General features: G+C 34.3%; 1 long non-coding RNA gene across 1 annotated transcript in view; it reads left to right on the plus strand.

Moving 5' to 3' along the window:
• LOC109263467 (uncharacterized) overlaps positions 1-13,244 on the plus strand; it is a 143,867-nt gene that overhangs the window by 19,441 nt on the left and 111,182 nt on the right. The window contains exon 2 of the long non-coding RNA XR_002078223.2: positions 7,481-7,561. This is a non-coding gene — a long non-coding RNA (uncharacterized LOC109263467). The remainder of the gene's footprint in view (positions 1-7,480; positions 7,562-13,244) is intronic.

Below are 13,244 nucleotides of genomic sequence, written 5' to 3' on the forward strand. Positions count from 1 at the left end.
TTTTACTTTGTATGTCATGATCTATCAAGCTCTTGAAATTAAGTGCAGTTGAGGTGTTATGCCTCTACAATTTTTCAATTTAATATACACATGTATATACAGTTGTGTATATGATTAAAGCACATTTGTGTTTTTATTTATTTATTTATTTTGAGAGAGAGAGAGAGAGAGAGAGAAAATCAGAATCCCAAGCAGGCTCCATGCTCAGCACAGAGCTGAGGCGGAGATCTATCTCACAACCATTAGATCATGACCTGAGCCAAAATTGAGTCAGATGTTTAAGGCACTGAGCCACCAAAGCGCCCCACATTTGTGATTTTGAACTTTTGGAGAAGTGGAAGAGATATAGGAGACTAAAAAGCATAGCTGTAAGAGGAATGGCTATTGGACAAGAATATAAAAATGATGCTTTATTAAACTTCTGAGTAGATACATAATTTTGCCTACAGGTTAAGCAACTAGAATAACTGTATTTATATGAAATCCTTCTAGCGATAGTCTCCTGATTACTAAGGAATTACTGAGTTGATACCATAGCATATGGTGATGAAATTAAAAATTTTCAAGCTTCCAGGAGTCTCAGCTTATTCCACTGAAATAAACCTGCAGCCTATTTAAGGGGTAACAAAATATTTTGCTGAAATTATTAAAATGTGATAAAATTAAACATAATTTGACTTCTTTTTCTTCCCAAAGCACCTTTGTTCACATTTCAATGCAAGATTTCAGAAATTAAACTCATATATTGATAGTCTTCCTATTCGTTTTTTTTTTCTCATTTTCATTCACCCCAATATTTATTTTTCTTATCCAGTTTCCAACATAAAATGTATAGTTTTGACTGTGTCCATGTGCTACATACTGCTTTAGTTGTGGAAATTAAAATAAAAGTAAAAATACCCCTGCATTCAAATAAGGTAGACAGCCCCTGAATATAATAAAATGTATGTAATAGGTTCAAAGGAGACAAGGGCTAACAAAACCCACAAAATAAAAAGCAAACTAAAGAGCAGGGGTAGGTAACAAGTGCCACTTTGTAATGCTAACTGGGGTGGTCAGGATAGACCTCCAAAAGAAAGATGTCAAAGGAGCGAAGACCTGAAAGAGGTGACGGAGGAAGATTTCCACATATTGGAATGAAGACATCTCTAAGCAGAGCAAGAACCCAGTGCAAAAGATCCTTGAGACTTGAATATAAAAGTATGTTGAGGGAGCTTGAGGAGGCCTTGTGTAACGTGCAATGTGAAAGGAAAGAAGAGTAGTAGAAGTAGGCGTTAGTAAGGATACTGGGAGCTAGTTCATGTTCTACAGGCCATTCTAAATACATTGGCTTTTGGAGACCTTTCTAGGGCTTTTGCATAAAAGAATGGTAGGATCTACTTATATTTTATTTTATTATTTTTTTAAGGTTTATTTATTTATTTTTGAGGGGGTTGTGGAACGGGCAGAAGGGAAGGGTGGGCAGAAAGAGAGGGAGACAGAATCCCAAGCAGACTCAAATTCACCAACTGGGACATCAGGACCTGAGTTGAAATCAAGAGTTGGACACTCAACCAACTGAGCCACCCAGGCACCCCTACGTATATTTTTAAATAATTACTTAGAGCGGCTGAGAGTCAGCATAAGGGTCCAAAGGTGGAAGCAGGGAGATTACTTAAAAGGCTTTTGGAGCAATGCTGACGGCTTCTGCTGGAAAGGCCACGTGTGGAGCATATGTAATTCCTTTAATTCCAGCACTTGGTCAGTGCTCTAGTTGGTTCTCACTGCAGCACCCCAGGCTGGGCCCTGGTGAAGCTGAGAGAGGTGGCCCCAGTAGTTCAAGGGTGGTCAGTTCTGAGGCCCCAGTAGTTCAAGGGTGGTCAGTTTGCCATTCATTGGGGCTTTATTCCTCTTGTGATTTGCCTGGCCTACTTTAGGAACAAAAGATTTGGGTCATCTGGATTTGGAAAACCATAGAGGAACAGGAATGTTCACTTGGTAATAATTCATCAAACTGTACATATATGGCATATGTATTCCAATGTACATGTTACAAGTCAATAAGAAGCTGAAAATGGTTAAACATGGAATTTAGGTTAGGAAAAGAGGGCAAAAAGGAAATCAAAGTGATGAGGACTGTATGATCAATCGATCGATCCAGGTCATAGTGGGTTGGAAAATTGTTAGAGACTGTGTAATAAAAGAAATGTGTTGGAATGCTATGAGGTTGTAGATATTGTGTGTGTTAGTTTGCTAGGGCTGCCATACCAAAATACCACAGACTGGCTGGCTTAAATAATAAAAAATTATTTCCTTACAGTGCTGGAGGCTTGGAAGTCCAAGATCAACTTATTGACAGGGTTGGTTTTATTCTGAGGCCGCTCTCTCACAGGATTGCTTATGACCATTGTTTTCCTCTGTTTTTACATGGTCTTATCTCTGAGAACAACATTTATGTGTCCTAATCTCTTCTTACAAGGACACCATCATATTGTATTAAGGTACACCCATATGGCCTCATTTTACCTTTATTACCTTTTTAAAGGCATTTTCATACAGGTACATTGTGAGGTACTAGGAGTCAGGAGTTCAACATAGGCACTTGGGGTAGGGGTACCATAGCTCATCCCATAACAGTGTGGGATGCCTGAAATTAAGACTGGAGGAAAATTATTGTGTAATAATAAGGTCTAGGACATGACTATGGAAATGAATAGTTGAGGTAATGTGCAGGGCAAGATCACTGGAAGAGAAATGTGCCAGTAATGGTCATATTTGTGTATAATGAAATTACCTAAAATTAATACAGGAATAGTGTGTTGGAAGAATTGACAGTAAGCAGGAAGCTAAAATAGAAATGAGGATGATCTGAGAGTGTAGAAGAAAGTATTACTGAAGTGAGATAATATGGACCCGTGACATGAAATTCAGTGTTGTGTGGTTTTGAAAGTAAAGAAGGAAAATGGTCTGAGAGCAACAATGGAATGCAAAGAGGACCCTTAGCTTCAACGCCAGCACCATTAATATATGGATTATGATAGAAAAATGGTGTACCTGTTAAGAAGGCTACAAGTAGTAAGACTCAGAGAAGTCATTTATTGAAAGACTATGGAAATAATCAGAGAAGTGGCTAAGGATTTAATGTTGTTGTGATGTAGAAATCCTATAGTGACACTGTAAATATTTAGAAGTGCATATGTATGTATATGTATATATATATATATGTGTGTGTGTGTGTGTGTGTGTGTGTATATATGTGTGTGTGTGTGTGTGTGTATATATATATGTACACAAAACATGCAGAAACATGTAGACACACAGTCATGTGGGTACACACACACACATGGAGTTTGTACCTGTGAACCAGAATGGGCACTTTTCCAAAATATTTTACTTATGTCCCTGTTGTAATTAAATAGCTTCAAGAGAAACATTAGCTATTGGACAGTTTACAACTCCAGAAAATAGGTGACTTGGTATGAAAGGTCACTTTCCAGAGAGGTCTATTGTGGCTTTTTGTTTCTTCCCACTCTTTCCCCTTGCATCTGTTACTTCCCATGCATGCCACCCCCCTACTACCATGCTGTCACCTGTAGCATCCCTCTTGACTTTCTAAATGTAAGGAAAAACTGAAACTTAGAAATTTAAAACTAGAGAGCCAGTGACCACATCTTGGAATTGAGACAAATTCAGGAATGGCTCAGAACCAGCCCAGACCTTCTCATAGTAAGTGCAGTGCAAAAGGATTATTGAAGCGTTTTTCATTTTGTCAAACATTTTAATTTTTCTTTCCTTCTATTCATTATGATGTTTTTCGATCTTGCTTGGTTGAATTTGCTATCTGACTCTTGGATACTATTTCAACCAAAATCAAACAAATCATAAATTCCTGTTTGCTCTAAAAATAGAATGAGGGAAGTGAATTATCCCCTTTAAAATCAAAGCAGCCATTTCGTATAAAATTTACATAAAGCACAAGAAAGAAAAAAAACAAAAGGGAATATCTCAAAAAATGAAAGATCATGATTCACATTTCAATTAAATTATTCTGAGGAAACAGTATGGATATTTCATAGCACCTCTTTATAAAGGTTTTTAAGGCTGTAAATTGTTGCTTAATACATCAAAATATAATTATTTGAGATGATCAAGACCATTTTTCTCTTCTTTATTAAATCTTCTATTAGAGAAAATACTTATAGTAAGGATATATATATTTTATACTTAAAATCAATGCATTGTTTTAAGAGTATAATCCCTAACATTTCAGATGTTATTTAAAACCACAATTGTGTGGCATGTAACAAGAAATCTAGTTGAGACTGCTAAATATAAGTTCTCAGCAAAATTTTAACTTCTTTGAAATTTGTATCTTTCAACTGAGTAACTAGCACTCTAAAATTATTTTTTCCCTTGTTTATCTTCTTGAGGTGAACCACATGAACTGGCTTGCTCAATTTTCTTCTGTTTTTATGTCTCGACACAGAAGCAGTCAGTCATACGAAAGTACAGATGTTCTCAAATAATCATGTTCCAGAGATGTGGAGAATGGAGAATCTCAGTGGATCTGAAATATTTCTAAAATTGGATCAGAAACTTTTATAGCACACTTTAGTCTTCTGAAGTAGATGCTTAAAGAATTCAGAATAAATCTGCTTGTCTCCTATCCTATTAAAATGGCAACATTCCTGTTGTGCTACATAGCTTGCTTTGCTAAGCTGAAAAATTAATTATTTGTTTTTGTTTAAAAGAATATACTAGTCACTGCTTATCCACAGGGGATATGTTCCAAGACCCCCAGTGAATGCCTCAAACTGGATAGTATTGAACCCTATATATACTGTTATTTTCTGTATATACATACCTATGATAAAGTTTAATCTATAAATGAAGCACAGTAAGCAATTATGATAACAGAATAGAACAGTTGTAACAGTATATTATAATGTTGTGAATATGATTCCTCTCTGTCTCCAAATATCTTATTGTACTGTATTCACCCCTCTTGTGATGATGTGAGATGATAAAATGGTTATGGGATGAGAAAGAGTGAGGGGAGTGACTCAGGCATTGTGACGTAGCATTAGGCCACTCTTGATCTTCTCATGATATGTCAGGAGGATCATTTCCTCAGAAGGTCAATTATTTGCTTCTAAACCACAAAGAGGAAGGACTACTGTGCACTTAGAGTCAGGGTCTAGAGCTCTGCTTTTGATGTTCATTTGGAATTTGTATTTGAAGAGAAAAATGTATACAGTAATGAATGAGTTTTTGTATAAGTCCTGCCAAATATACTTTATATTCTTCTCTGTATCTTGCACAAGATCTGTCTGGTTAAAGTTTACTCTAATTTCTAAATTCTATTTATTCTTCTTGAATTTGTTTCATTTTGCATGGGTTTTAGCACAAGTCATATTACATAGTTTCTTTTAGTTTTGCCCAGATATGTGTTAAAGTTTGAAACTCTTTATGTGTCTGCATATATAATCATTTCAAATCCTTTTTCCTACCCTAAGTCATCAGAAGGATAATCCATATATTTTTTTCTATATTAACTAATTTCTTTTACTTGTGGTGTTATAAAAATCTGCTTACTCTTTTTATTTTCTTAGGAGTTTTGACATGTGAATATTCTGAAATAATATCCAAATAGAACAATGGAGGATTGTTGGAGGTCATTGTGAGGTCATGATCAATGGGTGAAGCAAGATTTGGACCTTGGCCATAGGAGACTTCTCACCCCAGTCCCATAGGGGTAGCCATTTTCAATTACACAGCCTTGACAGCAATATGTTGTTGAGACCATCTGGACTGACCACATTGATGAATCCAATTAAGACCTCTGTATAAACTTTTAAGATTCTGTGGGGCAGATTTGGAGATCTACTCATCTTGTGGCCACTCAAGATAACCTTTATAAGTAAATTCTTGCTTATTAAACAAGCCACCTATCAATCTGGAGTGATCTGCCTCTTTCTTCTGCCTCTCTTTGCCCTTTGTGTACTGGGCTAGTTTAGCAACCAACAAGGATAACTACCAAATATTTATGCATCAGTGTTTCTGCCATTAGGAGAGGTTTTCCTTTGCTGATCAAAATAAATTCATAAGATAAAGCCTATGTTAACAGGATCACAGAGTGCATAAATCTTTTGCCTTGACTCAGTTTACATGATAATAAGTTGTATATTTTATTCTGATTTAACTGTTTGCCAACGTTTCTTAAGTGTATATGTTTTGTCTCTCCAGCTGATATAAGTAATAGAAGACAGGCTACATGTTCATTTTTATACCTCTAGAGTATCTTCAGAGGCATTCAATAAGTAGGGCTGACTCTTATTTACATTTTAAAATTTGTCTATTAAAATCTCTTATTAGTTATTGGATTCTGTTGGTAAAAATCATATCAATTCCTCTTAGGAAACTGCGAAATCCAAAGCTATCTGATAAGTAAAACTAGGACCCATTAAGGAGAACATGCTATTGAAAAGTCATGGCACTGCAGTATTCTGCTCTACTTTAATTTTTAAAAAAATACTTATTTATTTTTGAGAGAGAGAAAGACAGAGAGCTAGCAGGGGAGGGGCAGAGAGAGAGAGAGACATGGAATCTGAAGCAGGCTCTAGGCTTCACGCTGTCAGCACAGAGACGACTCACCAATCTTGAGATCATGACCTGAGCTGAAATCAGACGCTTAACCAACTGAGCCACCCAGGCGCCCCAGATCTACTTTAATAGTAAATATATTCTATACTGACTGAATATAATTCTAAACAAACAGTGGTAATGTCAAAAAAAAAGAAAAAACATGGGGTGCCTGGGTGACTCAGTCACTTAAGCATGAGAATTCGGCTCAGGTCATGATCTCAAGATTTGTGAGTTCGACCTCTGCGTCAGGCTCTGTGCTAACAGCTCAGAGCCTGGAGCCTGATTCAAATTCTCTGTTTCCCTCTCTCTATGCCCTTCCCCAGCTCACGCTCTGTCTCTCTCAAAAATAAACATTAAAAAATTAAGAAAAAAAGAAAAATTATTCTTTTCTGAGGCAAACCTGACCATAAGAGTACATCTGGACTATGTGCACTCTAATGATACTAAGTATTCGACATGACTTTAAACCACATATGTCTGTCTATATCATGGAAGTTTTGTGCTTGTAACATGTTATGGTTCCAAATGGCTTTTAAATCAATAATTTTATGTTTAAATATGTTAAAATCAGTTAGACTTCTATCTGCAATAATTAGAGACCAATAGGGGTTTATCTCCAACTACCTAGTCTTTAGTATTTCTGGAACTTAAATAGTATGCACAAGTGAAAAACCAATCTTACAATATATTTGTGCTATTTACTATATATATGATACATGTAATATGTATTAACTTGTCTGTAAAATCATTTATATTGATAAGTTATAGTACAAACGTTGAAAAGTGTTTCCTAAAAATAATGAGTTCTCTTGGGATTTGAACAAAATATTTCATCAGTAATTCTCTTTTTGTTTAGCTCTTTTTGTGAACTCTGCAACCTGAGTCAATTGTACAAAAAACAGCAACTTCTTGGATACAGAAGATCCTGCAACTCCAGGTAATATGGTCATGGCAGAGATTAACTATAGGTCATGTTCACTTATCCCTTACCATCTAGATATCTCATTCAAGAGTCAGAAAGAGTATAACAGTAATTTTGTATAGTTACAGTCAGAGAAGAGAAAGTTACAGCTATCTGAGAAACAATGCCCTACCTCCAACCCCCACCAGTTGAAAAGGTTATTTCCAAGTGTGAACAAACATAGTTTGTAATTGGTTACAATGGATTTTTTGTTTTGTTTTCGTTTTTTTGTGTTTTATTTTATTTTGGCTACAGTGGGTTTAAACAGAGAATAGAGGTTTTGTTTCAATTTGAAACAAGTCTCAAAAAACATTGATTTTTAGGGAGGAAAGGGAGAGAAGGTTTGGTTTGGAATGGAGTATGAGGAAGCTGACTAGACTATACTGATTATGCTGGAGGGAAACAGCTAGTGAAAAAGCCCAAAAGGGATAATCTGCAGACATTGATATAGGAGAGGTACAAGAGCTCTGGCACGGCCTAAATGTTTCATGAGTTATCTCATCATTTAAAAAGCGAGGCATTGTGTGTAGGCTGGTTTTAGGAAAACCACTCGTTCTAATTGTGGAGTTCAAGGAATGTAGTTGAGACTGCTAGGGGAAGTGCCTCTTAAAAGTTAGCATGGTATTAGGGACCCAAGAAGGTAACAGGAATTCAGAGCAGAGCAATGAAAGTGAGGAACAGAAACAGTAATCAAACACAAAATAAAATAGAGAAACAAAGCAAGACAGTGTCAGCTATTTCTCAGGTCTCCAGGCTCCCTTACCTTTCTAAGAAGGGATATTAAGGTAGCACGGATTGAGAACCTTGGGGCTTCCCTTGGCTTTCCACTTGGTAAACCCAATGTAATAATATGTGTCTGAGAAAAGATCAGCAATAATGCAAATCATCAAAGACTTGAGGGATGCAGAAGTGGTGACCCAATCACGTCCCCACTTAGTTTATCTTTTTTTAAAAATTTATTTATTTATTTTAATTCAGAAGACAGTTTCTGGAGAATGACAACACATTTTTAGTAATTCAACAACATAAATTAGGCACATATGTGTAAATCATACTTTTCTGGAATATATAAAGAAAAACAGCAAAGAAAGACAAGAAGTCATATTAAAAAAATGAGGAATTTGTATGTAAGAAGAAGGTAGTAAGTGCTATGGAAAAATGAGACGTAGGTGAGATAAGAATTAGGAGAGTCAACTGTGGGGAATTGAGGAAAGATTGGTGTGTGATTTTTTTCAAAGAGTGGATATATTATGTAGTGGTATTTAAAAGATTTTTTGTAATAAAAGATTGATATAAAATCCTCCTAGAACATTTAGAATGCATAGAAAATGGAGAAATAAAAATAAAATCACCACATATTTAGATATCCAAAGATAAACTTCCTGGTTTTTTTTTCTCTGATTTTTTGGTTTGTTTTGTATTAGAAGATATGGTGCATAGTTTACTTTTTACCAACCCTCTGCAAATGTATTTTATTGGACTTTCAACATTACGAATAAAATTTTTTACCATAGGCTATTTCTTTCCTTATAAAGCAAAACATGTTATCAAAATGTAATAAACATTTCATTAAAGTCTCCTCTAACTTCCCTAATAGTCCCCTCTCCAGAAGTGACAATTGTTATCAGTTTCTTATATATCCTTTCAGAATTCTTCTGTGCATATTCAAGCATATATCTGTATGGCATATTCTGTATGGCATATATATATTCGCACAGAGCCCGAAGCAGGGCTTGAACTCATAAACCATGAGATCATGACATGAGTTGAAATCAAGAGTTGGATGCTTAACTGACTGATATATATGGCTTACATTTTTTTAAAACATAGATGGTATCAGATTATATCTATTATGACACTTTTCTCGTCACTTAATTTCAGAGAATTTTGAACATCTGCAAAATAGATCAGAAGCCTCATAGCCTAACATTATTTCATTGTTACCCATTCATTTACCTCCCTTCTTCCCATACAATTTTGTAGTGTATGCCTGACATTATACTATTTATTTATAATATTTCTGCATGTATGTTTGAAAGACAAGATTTTCTCTGTTTGCTTAAAAACACAAACCCAGTAGCATTACTGGGTCTAGAAATAAATGAACAGTAATTTCCTGTTATTTTAAAAATTAAATGTAGATTGACAATTGTATCACAAATGTCATCACTTTTTATGTAATTAATTTAAAACTTCAATTGAAATAGGGTGAATACGCAGTAATTGGTTGATATTGTCTGTTAAATCATTTAAAAACCTAATGGCCCCCATGTAGCTTTGATTTTTTGTACTTTATCAAAGAAAACAGGTCTCCATTATTAATTTGTAAGAAGTAGTAATATTTAATAGATAAGAATCTTGCACAGGTTTTTTTTTTGTTATTGTTGAATCAGCATTATGTAGTTTAATATATTATTCTGCGTTGCTATTTTCACTAAATTAATATTCAATTTTAAAGATTTGATGGATTCATTCAATTTGGGGGGACAAGAGGACTACATAGGAGGTTTTGTGTTCTCTTGTCAGGAGCCACATGATGTTTTGTGTTATTAGCAGTTGTTGATATTAAATGGCTGGATGTATTATTTTATTAGGCACTAAATATTTGTATCCTTCTAATTTGATCATTACTCTTTTTATTTATTAGGTGAAGTATTTCTATAATGATAATTTTTTCTTATCTCCAATTTGACTACCTACTTATACAGTTTTTGAAATAAGAGATTGATAACTTGATTATTTTATTTCTTAGTTTTATTTTTTTTTTATTTTTTATTTTTTTTTTAATGTTTATTTATTTTTGAGACCGAGAGAGACAGAGCATGAACGGGGGAGGGTCAGAGAGAGGGAGACACAGAATCTGAAACAGGCTCCAGGCTCTGAGTTATCAGCACAGAGCCTGACGCGGGGCCTGAACTCACGGAGTGTGAGATCATGACCTGGGCCGAGGTCGGCCGCTTAACTGACTGAGCCACCCAGGCGCCCCTATTTCTTACTTTTAAAAACAATTAGCTATCTTCCCTGAATCCTCCAACAGTATTCAGTTGGTTGCTATTGTTTTTGGAATTATGATGAGCTAAAAATGTCAAATCTGCTTAATGTGTTTCAATCTACTAAGTATTATTCTTATTGATACTCAAATAGTTCTGTCTTTGGTCAGTGGGAACCTCTTCAATTTGACTTTTTAGTCTTTTGATGTGACTATAGTTGTTTCGGTCTTTGTTTTTATTTTTTGTGTTGCTTCCCATCTGATATGAAAACATTTTCCAAAGTTTATTTGATACATATAGCCCAGATTTGAAATAAGCCATTTCTCCAAGGAACTCTGATTCTATTTAGTGGAATCCATATATTACCATTGCTTCTTTTTTGATATATATATATTTTTAAACCTTCTTCATGGACAGAGGTAGACATGATTTTTAAAGATAAAATACATTGTGAATTCATACTAATAACCCTAAAATTTTAAAATAAATATTGTTTAATATATATATATATATATATATATATATATATATAATATATATATATGTGTGTGTGTGTGTGTGTGTGTGTGTGTGTGTGCGTATATATATATATATATATACACATTTAAATGCAGAAATCAAAAAGACCATAGCTTAGTAAATTTAAACAATTGAAGATAACTAGCATATATGTATATCAAGAAGCAAAACACTGCCAGCACCACAGAAGCCCCACTTGGATCTTTCTTAATCACTAACTTCCCTGTAAAGAGAAGCACAATGCTGACTTTTAGCATTATACGCTAGTATTTTCTGTATAAATTTAAGCTTATTTCACACTGAATTATAGTCCCAAATGTGCATTTATGGCTAGTGGTTGGCTCTTTCTATCTGTGAGAGATCCAAGATTTTTTTTAAGTTGTAGCTCTACATTTTTCCATACATGGCCTCAAAGACACCATGGTCCTCTAGAATATATCTTGGAGGACTTTTATAAGCCAGGTCTGCAAGTGCTGTACATTATTTCCATATACATTACATCGAGCAGAACTCAGTCATGTGGTTATATCCAAGTGCATAGAGATTGGAAACTGTAGTTCAGCTGCATTCTGAGAAGGAGGGGAACACAGGTGAGCTAATTATTAATCATTCTTTTGATTTCTAAATATACAATGTATTCTTCTCTCACATTTAAACACACTCATCTCCATATAATGGGAGAGAATGTCAAGTCCTATCCTGTCAGTTGGCGTCCAGGGAAAGTCGGGGTTCTCTGATAGAGAAGACAAGATACTAATAGAGAAGACAAACATCAGATGCATGTGTTTCTTATCATATTTAGCAATGCCTCAATTGCAAAGACAAGCTGTCTTCCTCACACACAATGGTGGTACAGAATCAAGATATGGTAGTACAGATTCAAACTAGGAGAGCATTATACATTCAAACTAGAAGGGTAATTATACTGTCCTTTATATATTATATATTATAATATATATATATATATTATATATTATATAATATATATATATTATACTTTTCCATTATGATATCTTACATGTTTTTAGATCCATATCATTTTATTAAAAATATATTTGTAATATAATTATTACTATAGGTTCACCAATATAAATAATTTTGGTCAGAAATATTTTTAAATATACAATTTAATTATTTTTTGTGCAACTTTTAATCCCAAAGGTTCTGTTTGGCTGATAACACAAAGTCTTTGCCTTGAACAGCTGAGAAGTTAAATTTGTCTTCTATGAATGGAGTAAAGACTGTGGTGGGCAGGTATTGTTGTTGTTGTTGTTATTGTTGTTGTTTTGTGGTGGTCAGTTTGAGATGAAAAATCAGGTAACCAGTGATGGGCATGCTAGTTTTGAAATATGTATTAAATCCATGAAGTGATATTAAAATGGCAGTTACATTTATGAGTATAGATTTCAGAGAGGAAATATGACCATATATGTAAATTTGATAGTAACTAGCAAATGGATGGTATCCAATATAATGAGAATAATGCATTCACCAAAGAATATAATGTAGATGGAGAAAAAAATTGCAGCCAAGAACAGAAGCATAATGCATTCCAGCACAGGAGATTGGAAAAATTGCAAAGGAGAGAGAAACAGAGCAATTAATGAGGTATATCTGTATTTATCACATAAGTTGGGAGCAAGGAAAGAAAATTTATCAACAGAGAAGAAACATTTATGTAAAATGATATTGATAGATGAAGAAGGCAAGAGTTTGATATGAATGGTTTGATATAGTACACAGAGTTCTAAACAGTAGTTTTAATGAAATGATAGAAGAAATTCTTGATTGCTATAAGTTTGGACAAAATGACGGTAGATGTAGAACAAGATAAGTTGTTTTTTAAGATGGAAAATGTAATATTGCTTTTTTTTTTGGTGAGGAAGTAATTACGTAGAGAGAAAAAAATGGAATTGTAAAAGATAATGGGATCACATAGAGTTGGCAAAACCAGTAAGATCTAATTTAAAAGGGAAAGATTAAATTAGAACAGACATCTCACCAAAGAAGATATACAGTTGATAAATAAGCAGGTGAAAAGATGTTCAACATTATATATCATAGGGAACTGAAAATTAAATCAGCAAGAGATACTATTGCACATCTACTAGAATGGCAAAAGCTTAGAACACCAACAAACCAAATTGTGA

Source organism: Panthera pardus, unplaced genomic scaffold (genome assembly GCF_024362965.1).
Source record: "Panthera pardus isolate Hobbes unplaced genomic scaffold, ASM2436296v1 HiC_scaffold_17, whole genome shotgun sequence".
Taxonomy (NCBI): Eukaryota; Metazoa; Chordata; class Mammalia; order Carnivora; family Felidae; genus Panthera; species Panthera pardus.